Source organism: Lissotriton helveticus, chromosome 1_1 (assembly GCF_964261635.1).
Source record: "Lissotriton helveticus chromosome 1_1, aLisHel1.1, whole genome shotgun sequence".
Lineage (NCBI taxonomy): Eukaryota > Metazoa > Chordata > Amphibia > Caudata > Salamandridae > Lissotriton > Lissotriton helveticus.
This window is the reverse complement of record NC_136057.1, coordinates 1,675,073,050-1,675,095,655: the sequence shown is the minus strand read 5'-3', so window position 1 is coordinate 1,675,095,655 and position 22,606 is coordinate 1,675,073,050. Positions and strand designations below refer to the sequence as shown.

The 22,606-nt window shown below is 44.5% G+C and overlaps 1 protein-coding gene across 4 annotated transcripts in view; it reads right to left on the bottom strand.

The window, feature by feature from the left end:
• Positions 1-22,606, bottom strand: part of B4GALNT1 (beta-1,4-N-acetyl-galactosaminyltransferase 1) — a 702,884-nt gene that overhangs the window by 544,628 nt on the left and 135,650 nt on the right. Inside the window, exon 1 of one of the 4 annotated variants that reach the window (XM_078688950.1) lies at positions 20,003-20,104. The exons of 2 other annotated variants lie outside the window; for them this stretch is intronic. The gene's annotated coding sequence lies outside the window, so the exon portion shown is untranslated. Of the gene's footprint in view, positions 1-20,002; positions 20,105-22,606 lie in introns of those variants that run through there. One more of the 4 variants, XM_078688948.1, reaches the window with a different exon arrangement.

The window sequence follows — 22,606 nt, the reverse complement described above, 5'->3', positions numbered from 1 at the left end:
TAGCGAGAACACCAATTCAACTCCAGCTCCAACTGGATAAGTATTGTCAATATATGCTTTCTCTTGGTTTAAAAGTTAATAAATCCAAGACCTTTGTTATGCAAATCGGTAAGAAAGCTCAAAAATGCAAACCTCTCTACACTGACAATACTAGGCTAGAAAATGCTAGAAAATATCCATACCTAGGTATCCTTATCGACGACCGTATGTCCTGGAAACCTGCCACCTCCAGTAAGACACTGCAGTTTCAGCGCACTACAACGGCGCTGACCTCTTTTTCACGGAAATTGGGTAAACCCGCTCCTGCTGTATTAATGAAAATATATCAAGCTAAATGCCTGAGTGTGGCCACCTATGGAGCGGGCGTGTGGGGCTATGCTCCTGTTACTGAACTCCAAGTAATAGAAAATGATTTCCTGAAATATATATTAGCTCTTCCTCGCAGTGCCCCTAACTACGGTAGCCATGTTGAGCTTGGTTGGGATTATCTTTCTGACACCATTAGATACCAACCGATCCTCCTCTGGCATCGTATTTGGACTAAGGAGCAATGCCTCCTTACTCGGCTGTTAATCACCGATTGCCTGACATTGGCTCACTGGAAAAGGATTCCCTGGCTTTTGTATGTTTTTAACTTTTTGAATGATTTGAATTGCCCAGCGTTTTTCACTAATCCTGTCTCACTAACGGCCATACCAAGAAAGACTCTGAAGAACCTATGTGCCACCCATTTAAGAGAATTACGCTTGTGTTCTGAAACCGGCAAACAAACAAATATCCATTTAATGATGGCACAATCCTCCTATGGTATTCAACCATATCTGTCTTTTTATTTATCAAACTATGACAGATATGTTCTAACCAGATTTCGGTTTGACTGTTTTTATCGTCTTGTCACGTTCCCTGAGCCCTTAGATTGGTCTCGCGAATTAAGCAGATGTCCCTGTGACGATTGTTCCATTCAGTCTACTTTGCACGTAACATTATTCTGTAGCCTGTATGAGACCCCGCGTAAACGCTGGTTGGTCCCACTACTTCGACAATTCGGGCTGAGAAGATGCAGACCTGCTCTTTTGGCATTACAGTTTTTAGATACCCCATATGTTGCCAAATCTATAGCATGTTTTTTAAAGGCTTGCCTGAAAATTCGCTCTCAATTTACTGTTTCTGCATCTTAAATTTTCTGTTTATTGTGTGTATAACTCGTACTCTTTCGCCACACAGGATATCATTGTACAGATGACTCTTAGAATGATTCAATTTATGTTTCTGTATATACCAGTCAACATTGTCTTTTTAGCTGTTGCAAATTTTTTATAATGAACTTTTATGATTGTAAATTCAATCGAAATAAAGTTTGATTTGATTTGACTTCCGATTTCAAATAATGGACTTCAATCCACCTAAATGGCAGGTGTAGTGGAAGTGACATCATATACCCTTTCACCTTAATAGTGTCACAGGAAGTAACATCATATGACCTTTAGCCATAAACCTTCCCAGGCAGTGATGTGAAATGACTTTAATCCTGATGACATCACAATAATTAACATTGCTGAAAGTCCATAATAATTGCATGATTAATATATCAACACAACACAAACAAATTTATTTTGGATATCATCTATATAAAGGTTCAGACATGATATGTCAAGGAACAGTTACCTGAATTGTAGTGGGCAAGTAAAGGGAGTCTGACATCCTTCAGGGTAGATTGGAGGGTGGGGGCTTCTCTCCCCAGAGAACATTTTGAAATAATGTGCTCTAATAGTGCATTTAACATGCAATTTTCACATAAATTTGCAAAGCTGCCATATGGTCTGAAAAGACACCCTTTAAACATTTCACAGTGTGTCAACCTAATGAAACCAGACCGTCCCCATGAGTTGACCCAATTATGTTTTTAAAATGTCCTATGGGTGCCTCCATATGTAAAAAAAAAATACTTCCATTGCTAGGGCTTACACTTTGCCCTCTGTGCCCCTTTTTCCCAAACATTGCATACATTGTGCCAGTGAAGTCATTTTGCTAATACTCCTATTCATGTACTATGGGGGACCCTTATGCCAAAAGTTACATCTAGCATGTCGAAGACCGCAGTTTGTTATGGGTGGCCCTCTGACATATGCTATGGTTGTTCTCCCTTCTGCCAAGAATTTCCTCCAATGTACCAGTGCCAGCAGTTTGCCACAGGTGCCACGAATTTCCTCTAGTATGCCAGCACTGGCATTTTTCCGCAGGTGCCCCATGCCAACATTTACCTACAGTGTGCCAGCACTAGCATTTTGCTACGGGTATCCCAAGTGCAAGTGTTGCCTCCAGTATACAAGTGCCAGCATTTTGCTAAGAGTTCTTCTATAACCAAAGAAGCATGTCAGGTCCACCAGCAGACTTAAAAGCAGAACAAAACATTCTCAGTCATACTCACTTATATTTGCTTACTCGCACTCATTTTCATTTACTCACACTGAGTCTCGCTCACTCATTAGAACACACTTGCACTCATTGATTTTCACTCCGTCTCTTGCACTCACTCTTACCCCGAATCACTCATTCGCACTCTCTCACTCATTCTTAATCTGACTCACTTATACTTACTTACTCACTCACTTTCTCACACACACAATCCCACATACAATCGTACATGCTCACACATACGCTCTGCACACGCAGAACACAATTTAAACCCATTTTATTTTTCTTACTCGAGGGGCCAGAGAAGGACCATTCCAGATCCTGCTGCTCCACCTTTTATTACACTAATAGTGAATAGCACACTATTATTCACTATTAGTGTAATACAAATGAGACTGGAACCTGATGCGAATAATGCCAGACACCCCTGTGTTCTTTGCACTGATTTTCCTACCTCTGGGGCTAGTGTTCGCAGAAAGGCTCATATGCACCAGTACTCTGCCATTCATTTCAATAGCGGTAGCCAAATACTTAAGATGGGTCTGGGTGTTAAGGCAGCATTCAATCCGGAGGCAACTGAGTGTTTCTGAATAATAACTCTAATCTACTTAGACTGACCATGTAATTTGATTGGCTATAATCTGTTATTAGTAGTTTTTAATTTCATAGTAAATGATTTGTATCCTATTGCAATTAGTGAAAATGAATTTTTATTCTTCCATTTGTCCAGATCATGATTCTTTTAATATTTCTTTTAAGCATGTACAGTTTAACTCATTATCTTGTAATTTTGTAATTCTGTATGAATCACGGATGTCTTCCTTTTGCTTTTATGAGTTTATCTCGAATTAAGCTATTTTGACTGACTGACTGGCTAAATGGCATTCATAAACTGCACACCAGTGGTTTAAATGCAAATATAGACATGCAGGTACTCACTATTTAGAGTACCTGTTTGCTCCCGAGATGTGTAGACACTCTCCATTAGATGTATTTTAGCCCTGCTGAGAAGTAAGGGTACACTACTTTTCTAATTAAAGAACTGTAGGTACTCAGTCACGGACAGTGCCTGCCTATTGGACCTGGCCCCTTTCTGCAGGGTCTCCCCCAGACATTTTCCTTTGCTCCCTTCCTTTGCTGAACCCATTTTAGTTTGCTTTTAGGACCCTACGTGCTTTACCATTGCTAAAGTGCTTGTACACTCTCCTTCAAACATGGCAAAATTGGTCTACACCTAATTGGCACATTTCATTTCCTTGTAAGCCCCTATGGATTTCCTACTACATGAACCATGGGCCTATAAATTACACACATGACACTGTAATGCTATTAAAGTCTCTTGGATACCTAGATCATTTATGGTGTTTTTATCTGGCAGCAGCACAGGGGAAGGGAGGGCAGTCATTCACCTGTGTGGAGTTTAAGGTCTTTGTTGAAGGTCATCGCGGTCACAGTGTTGGCGTGAGGGGGCCTTTTCACGGTTGCCAAGAGTCAAAAACATCAGGATTTCACCTTTCTTATCAGGAGAAAGTCAGCTGATACCAGCCAAAGGTCGAGTACCTGGGAGGCATCTCTATTGGGTCACGAGCTAACTTCAGCAGAGGCCAGCGGGGATCAGACAGGTCCACTTGCAGGTCCAGTTCAGCAAGAGAGCTGGGCATTTGCAGGGAGGTCTCTGGAGCTTGTTGTGTCCCTTTAGCCCAGACAGGAGGCCAGCCAACTGGATTCACTCACGTTAGCCTGAGAGGAAGAGAGCGTGCCCAGTCTCCCTTCTCAGAGAGTAAGGCAGTCCTCAAGCAGCAGGGCAATCCTCAGGTAGTAACAAGACAGTCCTCTGGTGACAAGACAGTCCTTCCTTTGTAATGTCCACAGGTACAGCGGGGGGGGACTGATGAGTGGCTCAGGAGGTCCAAAACGTATACCTTGTGCCAGCCTTTGTGTGTGGGATAACACCTTCCCCTACCCCCCCACAGCTAGTTCTGAAAAGTTCTTTCCAACCTCTGTCAAGGCTCCAGTAGGTCTGGTGTGACAAAAGGCTAATGTCAGGTTGCTTTGTGTGCATTGGAGGCAATCCCATCGAAGTATGAGTGGGGAAAGGCAAAACTCTGCACCCAGCCTTCCTGGATGCTTAGTGTCAGAGGTCGTATAGAGGTCACATTGTGGGCCCAGGTGCTAAAGTCTTTAATGCTTCACTGGAGTCAGGTTCCATCCCTCATTCATGGTAGTCAGCCATAATTGCCCTTGTGTGTAAGAAGTGTATATGAGCCAAGCCAGACCATTGTAGGCCAATTTCTTCACTCATAAGATAATTGGCCAAGTATTACTTAACTGTTTCCAGGACTTCATTGACTCAGAAGGGAACCTGTCCAACATGTAAGCTGGCTTTAGACAGGGAATCAGGACATCTGACCAGGCAATACAATTGCACTTGATTTGCACACAATATGTTCAAGTACACAAGTTCTGCCATGTACATGTTTTGCAGATCCAAAGTCCACATTTCACCACGTTAACAGGCCTAAACTATGTCATTTCTCAACATCGAAAATACATTAGAAGTTTCAATAAAGGGTGCGAACACTGTAATAACTGCCCTTGCACACTACGGCCCAACATGGATTGCTATGAAAGCATTCCAATATCACAGGGCATCCACCAGGGCTGCATTCTAGTGATGCGGTCATGTTGTCTTTTTCTAAGCGATGCCGTTGTTTATTTAGGGAAGTCTGGTCTTGACACACCAATAATGTGAAAGACACAAATATCTAGATTACTTTTTGCTGATGATGCTGTGCCTCTATCTGTGACGGAACTCTCAACGAATACATTAATTCGTAGATTTGTTTAAACAAAGTCATGTTAACGAGACTACACCTAACGGAAAAATCTCTCGAATATGCAAATAACTTTAATTTCTTTGGTATTCATTTTAACTGAAAGCTTTACTGGTCCTCTCATGCAGAGTACGCTGCTGGCACATTAACCCGCACCTTCAAAGCAGTGTTGTAAATGTAAATGTAAATTGATACTTGTATAGCGCACTACTCACCCGCAAGGGTCTCAAGGCGCTTGTACGAATACCGCTGTGGAACCCATCCTGGCTTTCCCTGTGAGGTGTCCACTCCTGGGCACCCCCAAGGTGGAGGCCAGGCATCCTTAGCGTTGTGGGGGCCGTTGTGGAGATTAAGCAAGCTATTGCCCAGAGTTGCAGAGTGGGACTCCATAATTGGAATAGGCACCGAGGCGAGAATTATCAGGTCCGTGGAATTTTTGAGCCCAAGACCCGCCGAGGCGGGGAATTGAACCCTGCATCAGGGTCTGCCGCTCTAACCATTGAGCCACACTTCTCCAGCAAGCATGACTGGCAGCCCCCCTGTCAGCACAAATCTCCAAATACACATCTATGGTGCAGAGTTATGTGGCTGTACCAACATCAAAGATCATTAAGCCATTGAAAACAATGTTCTAAGATACCTGATTTGAGACCTAGCATTTCTCTGGCAGCCTTGTTTCTGGTGTTTGTATTAGATCCATGGCAGAGGGGGCATCCTACGAGGGAGCTGTTGCAATTCCATGGACATTATATATGAGAAGAATCCTTGATGGATCTAAGATGTTGACATTTATGGAACAATCTTGTCTTAATTAAGCGCAATGCAATCGACAGAGCTGAGGATGACAGCCAGCACCAGAAGCTTAGAAGAGCAGCTAGAAGGGACAGGTCTAGCTCACTGGCATTGAACTATGATACATTTCAGGAAACAACATTCTGCAAATCATATCTAGAGATATGTTTAACTAGGGGCATGTCACATTTTATATCTCATTTTGAGGTTAGGCATCCTCCCAACCAGGGCCTACAGAGTGAAGTGGGAAAGCACAATACCTAACAATGAGTTTTGTTGATGTATTCTTGGGAGAAGGCCCTCGGCTTCTGTGTGCTTTTTTGCACCAAGTTGATGGCTTCTCACAGAAAATGGTTGTTAGCATTATGAAAACTATTTTGTGTAAAGATTCCTGCCAAAGCACTTGCACATTTTCATAGAACTGAGGTATCTCTAATCTACTTTGCTGTAGATTCTTATGTTTGGTCTGCGTGGCTAATACCAGTGAGGGCCAGCAAAAGGTAACCGTGATATCCTGTATGTTCCTATTCACTGAACGTCTGTGCTGATGTCAGGAATGCAGGGAGTGGATTATGTAATAGAATGTTAGTGTGTGTTGTAGAAGCCAAGAGATATGGACAGTTGAAGGTGGGTTGGCTGCCTGTAGGGAGGTTGGTCACAGTGCCTGGCCGCACGCCAGGCACTGCAGCGCAACCCTTGCTGCTCACGGCCAAAGGCCGTGCGCAGTGGGTTGTTGGCTGCCTGCACAGGGTTCAATGCAGGGCATGAGCCTTTGGCTCAGGGAGGGGGCTGTGTGCGGCGTGTGATTCGTTGTCTGTGGGGGGTTTGCAGCCAACTCCCCGCTCTCACAGGCTTCTGCTGCGCATGGTGGAGGGTTGGCTTTACGTACGCTAACAAAATATTACTTTATGTTTAGAAAAATCTAGAAATTCATGTACAAAAACAAAGGATAAAGTAACGTTATAGTTAAGTGAAAAGGTCAGTGACAACGTAATGTTTTAAACGTACACAACCTCAGAAATTCAGCAGTGATAGTTAGCGCTGGTAACCATAACTCATGCCCTAAGGTAACTATAATTCTCGTCTCTGCCATGAACAGTTTTCCTATTATTAATTTCATTGCAAATTTTACAATGATATTATCCATGATGTCATAGAAGATGCTATGAATGATGTAATATGTGGGGTATTTAGCAGGGCATGGAGAGCAACATTATAGTCTATTTAAATCAGACACAATAGAGGTGCTTGTATAGCACACACCCTGAATTTAACATAGTTCAACGTGCTGTCATCACATGCAATGTGGAAAAAGTCAGCACAGTTAAATCGTATATTTGCCTAGGATCAAGCAGGTTGGGGAAGGGGAGAAGCCAGGAAAATTCCTAGGTCTTCTGAGTTCACATTGTGCCATTCAGCCACTAGATGGGAATCAGCTAGTTCTCTCTCCTGGTATACAACACACACACTCCTGATTTCTACCTGAAACATTTATTTTTCACGTTTAATTAGCACACGTGACACCCCATTCACATCTCACCTTCAAAGTTTGGTCTAGGTTCCAGTAGCTAAAGGAAACTCTGTGGGGTAAAGAATGTTGGACCCTTATGGGTCCTCCTAGTTGGTTTGTGCAGGAGCTCAGTCAGCTTTCTGTTCGGAGTCTTCTGACTGGAACTAAAGACTGCCTCAGGAGACATGAACAAGATTCTGCGCTGCTCTGCATCCCCTGGCCATGACAATGGCCAGATGCACGCATGACCATTCCCTGCATGCTTGTTCCCACTGCTTGTCCTTTGCATCGTCATGCTCACGCTGGTCCTTGGGATGTGTCAGTGGGTGGCTTGAGCATAAAGCGTGAGAAGATGGCGACATGCGAGCCCCGCGTGTTGCATCCTGTAGTCACAGTGGTCAGGAAAAGAAAGAAGGACTGAGGAAACCAGTGAGAAGCCATTGAGGAGTGATGTGAGTGAGTGGTTTTAATTAACCGAATAAAGAATATTTGACTGAGTGAGTGAGCAGCATGCTGCAATTGTGCCCGGGGGCTGGTGCTTATTGCAGTCTGATCTGTACTGGTGCTATGATGACAGACAGGGAGAAGAGACATTATAGTCACTATAGGATCCCACCTGCCATTATATATCACTTCTTATCACCTCCACTCTGCTGCTGCAGTAAATGCATTGTTATTCAACAAACGGGCCATAACCAGAGTATGGTTGATTACACCTGCTCAGGTATCTGGATTCTGAAGCTCAGATGCACTATGGGAATCTTGTAACAGGCCTGATGCATCCATTGTGCAACATGCGAAGGAGCCAACAATAGTAGCTCGGAACATAGCGCACTTGGCAATTATAGAACCCCCTTTAAAAATAAATAAATAAAAATAACCAGCAACAATCACAAGAACCCAGGCAGCACTTACCACAGGTAGCTGCCACTTGGGGTCTGGGGTGCTAATAGGCTTGGCACCCTTTGTGGGTACTGATTGTGGTTCGGTCAGACAGAGACACCAACAGTAGTGTAGTATTAGTGTTTGGGCAATCGGGCATATGTGCCCTTCGCGTAGGGAGGCCGACCAGCCCCTGCGGAGCGCCCCAGATCAACCCCTTGTCTAGCAGGGCAGTGTGCGCAGACCCCCCTTTGTAGCAGCAGAGATAATGCAGTAGATGGTGCGGGCTGCTCACAGTTAGGTATTATATTATCCAATAACCCAGATTCGTCCCTCGGCCAGATCTTCCTTGGCAGCTGTCAAGTTTTCAGACTGCTGATGTGTGACATTTTCATGTTTTGGGTGTGGTTTTGAGTGGCATTCAACAACCAAATGTGTAACATTTATAGTGACACATTCACGATTAAAAGATAGTCAGTAGAAAGAGATAAATATCAGAAATTACACTCTTTTCAGCAATGAGAAACTCTACAAAGTTCTTGAAACTGCTGCAAAGCTCCTGGAATAGAAGGTCACTAACACTGCCATTTTCTTAGCTGATCATACTGTAATGTCTGGTGATTGTCTGATTGAGTCACTTGAACCTTCACGGTGGTGACACATATATATTCTTTTTCAGAGGTAATGCGAGGGTGTGGTTCTAGTTAAGTTCTGGAGTGCCTTTCTTTTAACGGGCACATGAAGGTTTACATTAGTTACAGTCTGACTGTGTATTACAAAAAAATATAGATTCTCCAAGCACTTGTTTTATATTAAACACAATCTCTGCACAATTTGGGGCAGCCAGTCTTATCCTGTGAGTAATACTTTCAGATTGACAATGTTTTCAGTCACAGGCTGGGACCACGTAGCACTTCAAAAACACAAGTCACTATCTCCCTTGGGCCTGCCTTTTCTCTCTCTCTCTCCTGCACATGCACAGAGACATTTCCAGTGATTGCTTTAACCAATGGGATTTCGAACTACATTTTCTCACCAACCCATTGTCCTCGAGGTGAGGCATGCCCTGCAGCTTCATTAACTCCAGTAGTGCAGTGAGGAAACAGCCCACTTTCTCCTTCAGGAAAGAATGTGCCTGGACATGATCACAATTCCTGTTTTTTTTAACTAGGTTTAGTTTGCATACTGGTATTTGTATGCCCATACTGTATGTTAGGAAATAGAAAACTACAAGTCCCAGCATGCAAAGTGTTTTGGTTTAAAAAGTCAGGACTCACAGTGTTACAAATCACATGAAGTGAACAATATGCAACATATGGAGATCCCCAACATTATAATCCTTGGTGCTATGTGAGACTAAGAGCCACCCTCCCACACAAATGTCACACCATGAGTATCACATTCCAGAGCCAGACAGGCTACACTACCAACTGGGCTGGCTAGCCAAGTGACCTGCACTTATAACGACCCCTCCTCCACACCATAATAACAAGAAGCTGCAACCAGGCCTGGACTGGCCCAAATGCTGCAGCAACGTTGGTCAGTCAGCACAAAGCACACTCCTCCCACCACAATAATAAAAACCTGAGACCAGGGGTGACTCCCACTGGCCACTTCTTTGGAGCAAAGCCTTATACTAAACCGCTTCACACCTAAATCCTGGACTGGCCACTTACCACAAGGAAATTGTGGAGCTGTCAGAGTGGTCTCTAGCAGTGCAGGTTGCTCTGCTCTGTTAAATTTAGCTGCAATTCAATGCCGCTGGTGCTGGCGTCACTGTGCTGCTGCTGTAGTAGGCAAGCAACAACTCTCTAAATCTGTAAGACGCACAGAGCTGTAAGTCGACTGGCATTCAGTGCTTCTACTGTAGCAGCAAGTCATAAATGTTGTCTGATCGCCATCTATTTGCTGTGACAAAGCTGCCAGTGTTTCAGATAGCTTATGTGTGACATTTTCATAATTTCGATGCAATTATGAGTGACATTCAACGACTATGAGTGACACTTTCCCGCGAGCAAAATCAAGCAATGAAGACGAAGGAAACATAAATATCAGGAATTTCACCCATTGAAACAACGATACACTCTAAGAACTTGGAACTGCAATAATAAAAAGGTCTGCAAAAATTAATCATGTGCCAAAGAGCAGTGCTGTGTATTTGTTTTGAGGTACATTCTCTGTCCTTTATCAAAATAATTATTACAAGAAGTAGTTATGGAAAAAAGAAAACTGCTTGAAAAAAGATTTCCCATGATTTTCTACTAACACACCTTGAAATAAAGCCCTAGGCCTGTCACAGCCACAGACAAAAAAATTCCCCTTCACTTTCAAGGCTCACTTCTGCAAGGAGAAGACAAACAACAAGTATAAGCAGAACGATTTATATCTGCAGATGTGGAGGTCTGTTTCTGCAGGCTGCCACTAACTGCTGCTAAGTGTATTTATTGTTGACATAGTATCAATAATAATCAGTAGTGGTATAGTAAATCCTTTATCAGCACCGGGTCCACATTTACAGAGTGGAAAGAACATTTGTGGAGCCCTTCGCCCAGTAAGGATAGGGCTAGGTAGTGTTCGCAACACTTCTCGAGCATGGCATCTGTTTTAATGCGATTCAAGTTTGTCACATTTTACAAAAAATGGCCCCTTACATATATTACCTTATTTAATGTAAACAACTGCTTTCTTGACCTCGCAATACAGTGTGGCTCAAAGTACACACATAGGCAGTGAGATGTCACTCATAATTACACTCTAAATGTCACACGTAAGCTTGGCAGATATGGTCCCCTTCCCCATACTGTATGCTGTAGTGGGAGGATGCAAAATGTGATTTACACAAACAGGCCAATGGATGAAGAAAGTTGGCCAAGAGTCCTTTTAAATAAGCACATTGTACAGATATATATTTTTGTAAATCAAAAGGTCTTGGCTAACATCAGATGTACAAAATGGTAGGAAATTCAGGCTGTGAAAACCTAGCATGTTGTGGGATGTACTTCCAGTTCTGTACTGCCCGTGTCTTTAAAAAAACACACAGTGCAAACTTGAATGGAAATCAAGGTAAACTATCATTGAGGGTTGCTCACCAGGTAGAGCAAATCGGCCGCTGTTGGTGTGACTTGCCAACGGTATTTGTTGTGTTCATCAACTATTTGTTTAATGAAGAGAGGGTTGCCATTATTTGGTGGAACCACTGGGAAACCAGCAACATAACACACACCAATCGTTGTCTGCTGTCCCTTCTGCCAATCACGACTTTCTCCACCGTCTCTGTCAGCATTAGACTTCCTGTCACTTTATAAATAAATAAATAAACGACTGAGGTCTGGCAGTTCCACAAGGCTCCCGGGCACGTTACAGGAACTGCAGCCTAAAGGCAGGCCACGCCCCTTGTCTGCATAATTTTACAAATTTAAAACAATTTTAGAACCCAAAGCTAATACAAGCAACTAATAAATTAGTTTTAAGTCAGGATAGCATGTTCCAAAGCGTAACTGTGTTTCGGCCGAGTGTAGTGCTCAAGTTTAATGTTATTAGGTATTCCTGCTTTTATTGAACGCTTCTTGCTCTTATGGAGTCTCAGCCTGAGCGTAACTTTTCCGGTTAAATTTGCTGTTAACATTCTGCTACTTGTGTTGCGGTCAGTGGCACAGATTTATATATAGTGCCCCCCTGCTCGCAGACCACTCGCCTAAAGGTGTATCTCTGTGTAAAAAGAGTCCGTCCTTGTTGTGTCATGGGGCAAAATCAGACTGACTCTTGTGACGTCAGTGCTGATGCCCAGCCGGTGTGCCGGGGGAATGGGTTAAATGGTAGCATAAGCCAAAGCGAGCTCAGCTGAGCCAGCCCCCGAGCCTGCCGGAAGGTGCGCGGACCCTGCGCTTCCACCAGCTTACTCAGTCACACAGTGGTAAGAGCACCCAGAACAGCTGAGGAGGCACTATAAATGCATGACTTTTCATTTCAGTGGAGTGATGCAGAGCAACACACTGAAATGTGTTAGTGTAACTCCTGATGTGTGGTACTTGTCAGGGTTGTTGTGGCCTCAATGCTGCTGGTGCTGTCTCACTCGGACTTCACGCTAGGCAGCAGAAGATGCTCTCTCTGTCCAGGGTCCTGGGCTCAGTGAAGTACACTCGCTGCCACTGCAACACTGTTCCCTGTCAGAGAGCTGAGCCCAGTTACAGAGGACAGCCATCCCCCCGGACCGGCATGGCCAGACCAGTGACCTCCACCAAATACATGTAGAGGGCGGGTGGGATTCTTAATTTCATCTGGCGGGTATGTCCCCTGGCGACAGGGGGCTGCTAATTAGGGCTAGGCTGCACTTTGAAAACCTCCTGCCTTGCTCCGACAATGGCAGTTAGTGAGCATGACTGCGGACAAAAGAGGGGCAGCCGCCTTGAGGGAAAAGAATAGCAACACGCAAAGTGCAGCCCCCCCAGATCCATTTGGCTGTTTAAGCAGCCACCACTGAACTCGTAGCTCCATTAGTTGTCCTTCTGACTGGGTGTAGTCAGGCATTGTTTTTGTCTTGGTCCTAAATTCTGTATTCAGAGTGAGATAAAAAACAAGCATTCAGAAATGCAATAGGTCTCGCCATTAAGTTAAAGCCATTTGCTGTGCTATACAATACCATTAGCAAAGCAAATAGCTTGTTTGTATTGTGTGCTTAATTAGTAAGCTTTAATGTCTCATGACTGTTAGTGAACCGTGTCACTTATTAAACCTGTACATTTGGCCATTTTCCCTCAGCACTTTTTAAGCACATTATTTAAAGTACTGCCCGCTACGCATATTAGCACATTGTATAATTTCCGACCTAGTCTTTATTTAGTTTCTGATGCGCTCCTCTCAGACTATGTTGAGCTTCTAGCATTTGTGCAAGTCTGACTACCTATGATGACCAATTATCACGATGCTAGCCAAGTGCTATAATTTAGCTTTTTATATTACCACCTTTTACTGCACAATGTATTGCCTTTCTCAATTAACAAGCATAGCACTTTTAAGGGGTTTCTTTATCTTGCACAGCTGTTCACAAAGCCAGAACATTCTACAACAAAAAATATTATTAATCACATAGACGAAACCTTGTGCATTTGCCACTGCTTGTGGTTTATGATGTATGTATGTTTTAAAAGGGAACCTACGGGATCTGGAAGCAAGCATGAAAGGGATAGTGCTTATAACAGTTTAGTTTATCCCTGGGAGGTCCGTTGGGGTTGAGGAAGGCAAACGTATTTGTGAATGCTAATAGTTAACACACAAACAATTGAGCCGGTCATAAAATAAAGCAAACAGCATCCAGACATAGTGCAATATACAGAGCGTAGGTCTGAACACAAGCAGGAATGCTCTGCAAAAAATAGCGCCGGAAATTTATGAAAACGTACGGCAGGCAGACAGAGGGGCAAATACGGAGCTTTAACCCCTCCCATGCGCCCGCGATTTTGCGGAAGTGTGACACTCCCGCAAAACGGGCGGGGCCGCGTCGGCCATTAGCCGACGGCAGCACCAGGGAGGTAGCGTTGCCGTCGGCCAATGGCCGACGGCAGCATGGAAGGGGTTAAAGTCGACCACTAAACCTATTACGTCACATTCCCATCTAAACACTGCGTGTTCCTGTTCCCTTTCTTTATTTATAATATGTTTTAGGTTCATTAAAATGCCAGGTTGATAAAGTGCAAATTATGGCAGAAAGCTTGGAATACGAGCAGGAAACAAAGTAAACAAAAAATTGCGCCGGTAATAAAAAAAACAGGCGTCGGGGAGATAAAGTGCTGAATACGGAGCGTAGCACAAATGAATATTTGACTACAAATTGCGACAACATTCTTGATTTCACGACCAATTTAACGCTCAAACAAAGGTTGTGCGAGGTCTGCTTGCAACAATAGGAAGCTAGTCATTGTTAGTCGCTGCATTGCAACTGATGACATACTACAGTATACAGAACCTAGGCGGAACAGAGCAGGAATGCTCTGCAAAAAAACAGCGCTGTTATTAAATGTAAACATACAGCAGGCAGATAGAGTGGCAAATATGAAGTAGTAAAGCCGGCTGCTAAATCTATTCCATCACATTTCCATCCAAACGCTGCGTGTTTCTGTTTGCTTTATTTATTTATAATATGCTTTAGTTGCATTGGAAAGCCAGTGTGTTATAGTGTATAAATAATGTGTTTTATTTCAAAAAGATGTCTCTAAACTAAAGCATATTACCAAAAAAAAAACAAGCTGTTGGCCCAAGGGAGGTGGCAACAGGAGCACGCTGGGTGCAAAAAATATAGTGCGTCCCAGCTAATAAAGGAGAGTGTGTAACGCCGCAAGTGAGAGATCCAATCCCGGTGGGCGGGGCCTAACGTGGACAGGGAGGTAACAAGGAGGGACTAAGAAGCCTCCTTTTCAATCGTGAGGCTGCGTTTTGCATGGAGGCTGACGCCAGCGAATGAAGAAGATGGGCGGGGCTTTAACTCCGCCTCCAAAAGCTTTGAATCTGTATTGATTGCAAGAAGCCCTCAGCATGGCAAGATAAGTGAGTGCGCTGCTCACGCCAGGCCGAGACCTAAAAAACACCATAACCTCGGTAAAGCGACTTAGTGTGTTAAAGTGTATGGGAGCCAACAGGGCCACTGCATTCTCTGGCAATCCCGTAATGTGCCACCCAACCTTCATCCAACGCTGTCCCTGAGGCTGCATCCATTGATTGCCCGACAGAGAACACACGTGGTAGTAGGCTCTGCTTTATGTCACGTGGGTGATTAATGACTGCTGGTCCAGAGTAGTTTTATTCAAATTATGACCACCATGCTAACACAGAAGACACATAGACTGTGCCTTGATGAATTTGGGTGATTGATGGTCAGAATGTGCATGTGTCAGACAGCGCACATGGTACTCTTCATAGAGCACTCCTTCCGTAGCACACCCTACTTAAATGCAGCTTCTCATGGAGCATGCTCAGGGTGGTCAAGGGGCGATGCAAATGCGTGACTAATGTATTTTAGTACGGTGATGCACACACCAGCCAAAGCCGGCCTTTAGCATGGGCGAGCTGAGCCCAGGGCACCAATATTCTATGGAACTGTATGCGATAAGGTTATGCCAACAGCAGTGCCCTACTATTTTGCTCCAGCCATATCCTTGTCCCTGCCTATTCGTTTGTGTGCTTAGCCAGTTTAAAGCAGGGGCGTAGCTACAGCTTGTGGCGCCCGGGGCTATCCCTCAGATTGCCGCCCCTTGAAAGGGGGTGGGGGGGGATGCTGCGGAAAAAGGACGGTGAGGACTTGAAAGATGTCCGAGAGACACGTAGTATTGCTGCTAATAGTTACCTCGATCATGCAAGTTACATGCACATACATGACATGGTCAAAGGCTATGTAGCAAAAAGGTTGTACAAAGTTCCCCTAGGTATAAGCCTGTAATAGAGTCTCTCTCCCGGAATAATTAGTGAAAGCAAGGGGGATTTTGGGAAGTCAGCAAGTTCCTTGTCGGAACTAAGAAGCCTCACACAACCAATGAGCTGAATGACATGTCTCATTCAGCCTTTTGTGATGTTGTTTGCATCATCGGCTTCCTGCTCCTACGTCAAGCCGGCGCTGCAAGGCCTGACGGGTAACAACACGTGTTACTCTTTTACGGAGATCTTTTGTTCCTTGCCGTGATTTGCTGGTGTGTGAAGGACCTAGTAAAGTGAGGTAGTGAGCGAAATGTGAGTTTAAAAAAAGTTGGGAAGTCCACAAAGTAACCTTTATTCGTGTGGCTAACCACTTTATTAAAAAGTGCAAAGAGGGGTATTGAGGACCAAAATAACTATTAGTATGGCCTCATTTCAACCCTCAGACATGGTCAACATGTTTCATGCCCTAAAGGCAATTCTTCAGGACCAGATAGTGCTCATAAACTCATTAGGTGCCCAAAGGTGAGCTAAGGGGTAAGGTTTATACAACCTGGTGGGTCTATGACTGGAGCAAGCTAAAAGTACTGCATCACCGTCAGACCATTGCAAACCCAATATCAGTCTGCGCGGCTTGTTCCTGTGGGGACTACGCTAGCGATAACTGCCTTAGCGACGAGAGGACAGCGCCATTCAAAACCTACCCCCACACACTCAGGCGTGGGGTTACACGCGGAACAGTTCCGCGTGTAACAGTTCGGCTGTTCTGCGTGTAACCACACGCCTGAGTGTGTGGGGGTAGGTTTTGAATGGCGCTGTCCTCTCGTCGCTAAGGCAGTTATCGCTAGCGTAGTCCCCACAGGAACAAGCCGCGCAGACTGATATTGGGTTTGCAATGGTCTGACGGTGATGCAGTACTTTTAGCTTGCTCCAGTCATAGACCCACCAGGTTGTATAAACCTTACCCCTTAGCTCACCTTTGGGCACCTAATGAGTTTATGAGCACTATCTGGTCCTGAAGAATTGCCTTTAGGGCATGAAACATGTTGACCATGTCTGAGGGTTGAAATGAGGCCATACTAATAGTTATTTTGGTCCTCAATACCCCTCTTTGCACTTTTTAATAAAGTGGTTAGCCACACGAATAAAGGTTACTTTGTGGACTTCCCAACTTTTTTTAAACTCACATCTCGCTCACTACCTCACTTTACTAGGTCCCTCACACACCAGCAAATCACGGCAAGGAACAAAAGATCTCCGTAAAAGAGTAACACGTGTTGTTACCCGTCAGGCATTGCAGCGCCGGCTTGACGTAGGAGCAGGAAGCCGATGATGCAAACAACATCACAAAAGGCTGAATGAGACATGTCATTCAGCTCATTGGTTGTGTGAGGCTTCTTAGTTCCGACAAGGAACTTGCTGACTTCCCAAAACCTCCCTTGCTTTCACTAATTATTCCGGGAGAGAGACTCTATTACAGGCCTATACCTAGGGGAACTTTGTACAACCTTTTTGCTACATGTTCTTTGGACAGGTACACTGGACCCCTTTAAACATTGTCCCCTTTCGTCCCCCCCTTTGTTCATATATGGTCAAAGGCTACACAGTTGAATACACAGGTGACAAGAAAGGAGTGGAGGGAGATTGCAATATCAAGGTGCTGAGCAGGGACAGGTGCCAAGAAAGGAGTGGAGGGAGATCTGTAATATCAAGGTGCAGAGGAAACACGGAAGAACTCTCCATCACAAGGGCCTGGGCATAAACAGATTTCAAAGTAGGAGCGGAGAACTGAAACATCAGAGAACAAAGAGGCTGGAAGAGCAGGGTGAAGAGAGGGGTGTCCTTGCAGAGGAAAGGGGTACAGTTCAGATACAACAGGGTGCAAAGACAGCGACGACAGCAGTAAAGCCAAAGGTGCCAAAGCAGGAGAGGAGACATCAGTTCTGGACTGCACTCGGTGTAAAGACAGGAGTGAGGGACTGCAGAGAAGGGAACATAAGAGGCCACACACAGAAAGGAAGAAGAAGAGAGTGCTGTGCTCCAAGTACAGTAACTAAGACAAGTAAGACCCCGGTGGGAAACGAGAGGGATGAGAGAAATACAGTGGGGAGCTAGATAAGGAAAAGGAGAAAAACTTGAGCGGTGGAAAAAAACAGAGTGAGCAGGAGCACCCCGTTGGACCAGAGAGAGGCTCGCCACGTGGAGGAGAATGAGCAGGGCCAGACTGGGAACCAAACCCGGCCCCAGCAAAGTGCTCGGCCGGAGGTCTGAGCACTTTTTCTGGGGCCGGTTTTCGGCCCATTTTGTTCCAGGGGCAGATTTTGCAGCTATGCTGCATAAACGGCCCTGTAACAAAATCAGCCCCCAGGGACCCAAAACCGGCCCCCACCCTTGCGGCCCACCGGGGGATTGCCCGGTGCCCGCAACGGCCAGTCCGGCCCTGAGAATGAAACTGGGTAAGTCCTCCTTCCGTGTGTGGGGACGCACAAAAACCAGGCAAGCAGTTGGGACAGCCTCCGAACTTCATAAAGCCAGGGAAAGAGACAAAGAGCCTGCTCCATGCACATAAACAAGGCGAAGAAAGGCAAGGGCACAGCTTGCTACCTTCAGACAAACCCAGAAAAGCAGCATATTGCCTTCTCCGTGTACACAAAAGGGGAATGCGGTGCACACAACTAGCACACTGCCTGGGCATGGAGCACAACTGCACACGGTGGCTACAGTGCTTGTAGCTTGCTCATTGACACAGTCTGCTCAATGCCTGGGAAGAATGCAGTGCACACATCCGTGGGCTTAACCATGCGAATGCAGTGCACACTGCTCAGGGCAGGCAAACTCTGAAGCGTCAGACAGCAAAGTGTGTGGCGTGAGGTAGTGTCTGCACCTGAGCGGTAATATACCGCAGGCTGTGCAGGAACACATACATTCCTGGCTGTGCTGTCCTGTCACTGTCACATATTCTGTGTAAACTAATCAATGCTGCGCGCTCGCTCCTCGCTCTCGGTGTGGCAGATAGCAACGAGTGTGTGTTGCCACTGCCTTTAATCAAGATTGCTGGAAATATGTGGCAATTTCTGCGGCAGGGCCATGGACACATGTGGCACGCTGACGCCAAATTACTGAGCACACAGAGGGTCCTCAGTGGATATATTTCTGTTGTTTGTGTGTTTATTTATAAAGGTTTCTGTGACATTAGGGAACATTCAGCAGAATCGTAAAAATATCCATCTTTAATCGTTTGGCTGCACTTAGCAGATTGTGCGTCATGAGGCGGGGAATTATGCAAGAAGGGTCTCCTTGGGCACAGTTAGGAGAGCCCAAGGTGTGCCACACGTTTATTGACATGCACTGCCTTGTCAGGGTACGGGTAATAAGTACAGTTCAGTCATACTGTACCCCCTGAGGCTGGCAGCGACCTCTCGCCAAAGGGTGCCCCCTTCGCCCTCCTGATACTCAAGGGCTGCAGGTTGGCAGGGAGGAGCCCTGGGTGGACACTTCAGTGGGTAGAGCGCCTGCATGGAGGCTGCTAGTCACAGGCGCTATGCCCTGTGCTCCCAACGCCCCTTTCATCCTTCTGGGATTTATACGGCGCAGCATTGGACCGCTTAAAGCCAGGGTCACTGGCATTGTGCAGCAGTGGAAAACCAGATTATGCGGCAGAGCTAACTAAAGGACACAGTTAAGAAATGCATTTTAAGTGGCGAGACAGATTATGTGGCGTTCTATGTGTGGTGAGGCAGATTATACGGCATAGTATGCTACCGAAAATAATGCACAGCATGGAGGCATTACAGCAAGCTATTTTAGAGCTATTCATATAAAACATGTATGTAGATTAGGAACACTAATTGTACCCATTCAGCAGATCGAAATGACAAAGCTATTCACTCCCAGTTCATAAATTGTCTTGCACGGAAGCAGGAACAGCATCGAACAATGTCCGTTCTACTTGTAAAACACACACCGTTTGTACTCAGAAGTTAAGAAGCCACATTTGTTAACTAGACGTTTTATGCTCTGCAGTGGTAACAACTTGACGCACTGCAGGCCTGGGCTGGCAGCTCTTTGTAAATAAATATAAAACTAAGCATCAATATTTCATGGTGGTGCAATCATTCTAAACCTAACGCAATGTAGGTAGGTTTCTAAATTCTCTCTCACGTCTCACCTCTTTCAAATGAATTAGTCTGAGTCTGAAAAATCTGCGCTGCCTGACTGTGCCTGCAATAAAGGCCAGAATTGACTCCTCGTCCTCGACACGGCGAGAGCGTAGCAGTGAGCGCGTAACGCGTCACTGCTACGTTCTGATCGCAAGGCGAGGGCTGGCCAAAAAGTCCATTACAGGGCCGTCATTGGTAGCGTTGGCGCGCTACAACTGATTGACGGCCCTGGAGGCCTCTGAGCGAGGCTGTGAGGGGGGGGCAACAACGGTCGGAGCGAGGAGGACGTCACTAACGCGGCGGGAGTGGGGCTTGGGCCGCGCTGCAGCCTCCACCCCTGACCTGCGGTAACTGCAGCAGGCTGAAATGAACTGCTGGGGTCGGAAGAAATCTCTTTCTGCAGGTCTGCTACCATAGATAGCTCCCTCACATGTTCAGGCATGTAGGGATGTTAAATATATACCATGGCCACGTTTAATGTCCAAGTGAAGACTCTAGGGCTTTCATGACGTTGTGTGCTTTCAAAGTGTTTCAGAGCTGGGAATTATTTATGGAGCCCGAAAAGTCGAATCCGACATTGCCGGGCCAGAGACACCGACCTGTCAGTAGCTGCAGGGGTGGGGCTGCTGGCAGCAGCACTGCCCAGCCCATGCTCGCCCCCTTAATCAGTGCACGGGGAGCACACGGTGTGCAGCCTCCCTCGGACAGGCGCCTAGAAGCGCTGTGCTCCCACCCCAGGCTGCATGCAGGCACAGTACAAACGCGGGACTCAATTAAATTGCCAAAAGTAAGTCCCGCGTTTGTGTGCACTGTGATGCAGAAAAATAGCTGCCGGTCCCTAAAAGTAAGTGCCTGATGGTTGCCCCCACCTGCAGCCACCGGCTTAAATTAAACACTGATTATATTTGTGCTTCTGTGAAGGTAGTAACTGGCTGCTTAAACCCAAAGCACCACCCCTTCAGGACCGTCTACTCCAATGTCTCTCAATAGTGCACCGGCGTGACAACCCCTTGAAACTCATTTGGCCCCGCTGTCCCTCAAGCTGTGGAAAACTGAAAATGCGATGTCACGTCTGCAATAGAATCACTCTTTGCAAACAGCGTTACCGACTTCCGATAAAGGTGACATCATGTGTTTTTAAGTATGAAATTTTAAGTGATTCAGAAATTTTTATTTACATTTTAGTTGTAATTTATAGTGTCATAGAGGGTTGCTGTGTTTGTAGGGAGATAAGGTGGGGCATTAATTAGGTAATAATTAATTATTAAATATTTAATCAATTATATGATTGATATTTATTATGTAAATTATGTACTACTGATTTTGTTATGTTATTTGCAGGCTGTAGGTTTATAGGGGTATTGGCTGGAAAGTTTGTAAAGTAATATTGAACAATTTAATATTATTTGTTAAATAATTATTTAATGTATTTTTAATTATGTAAAATATGGAATCAGGATTAATTTAACTTATATTTTAGTTGCAGGATGTTAGATTTGTATGGGCATGGGGAAAGTTTATTAAGTAATAAGTATTATGTGTACATTAATTATTTAATTGAATTGTGAATATGAAAATTATGGATTTATTTATTTTAAATATATATTAGTTGCAGGCTGCTAGGTTTGTAAGTTATAGCGTGGGAAGTTAGGAACTATTTAATTAACAATTAATAATTATTTGTTAATTATTTAATTGATTTTAAATATGTAATTTATGGAATACATATGTTTTAGTTATATTTTATGTGTGGGCTGATAGGTTTGTAGGGGTATAGGGTGGGAAGTTAATTTATTAATAATTGAATAACAATTATTTATAATTGATAATTATTGAATAGAAATTATAGAAACTGATTAATTGCTTTTAGATTTTTCAATGCATATATATTTTCATATTCATTAATTTTTATATTGAAAATGTAATAATTTTTCTAAATTTATGGGGTTACTCACATATGTAATGTGTTTCAAGTTAAGTACTTTCACTACTCTTGCTTAGTCTGCAGTAGAAATAATAAAATTAACCCCTCCAAAGTTCAACACTTTCCTTAGTGTTGTGCTGTTTCGAATTGGAATAGTAAATTTCACCCCTCTTAAATCCAGAACTTTCCCTACCGTTGCACAGACTGGGAATAATACATTTTACCCCTTCGAAGTCCAACAATTTACCTACTATTGCACTGTTTGGAATAGGAATAATACATTTAACCCATCCAAAATCCAATGTTTCCCCTACTGTTTCAGAGACTGGAGTGGGAATATTACATTTTGATTCCTTCGAAGTTCAACACTTTCCCCCTACTATTGTGCTGTTTGGTGAGGAAATAGTAAATTTAACCCATCCGTAGTCCAACGCTTTCCCAACTGTTGCACAGACTAGAGTGGGACTAGTACATTTTACCCCACCTAAGTCCAACACTTTTCCTGCTGTTGCTTAGACTGGAGTGGGAATTGTAAGATCTTATAGAGACATCTAGCCGCAGATTCCTTAACTTTGAATTCTCCCCAGTCATGAGACTGGATCGGAAACATTTCGCGTTAGTAGAGGATGTCGAGCGACTCTATAGCAACATCGTCCACTGGATGTGGTGTCCCCGGAGTCCACATAAG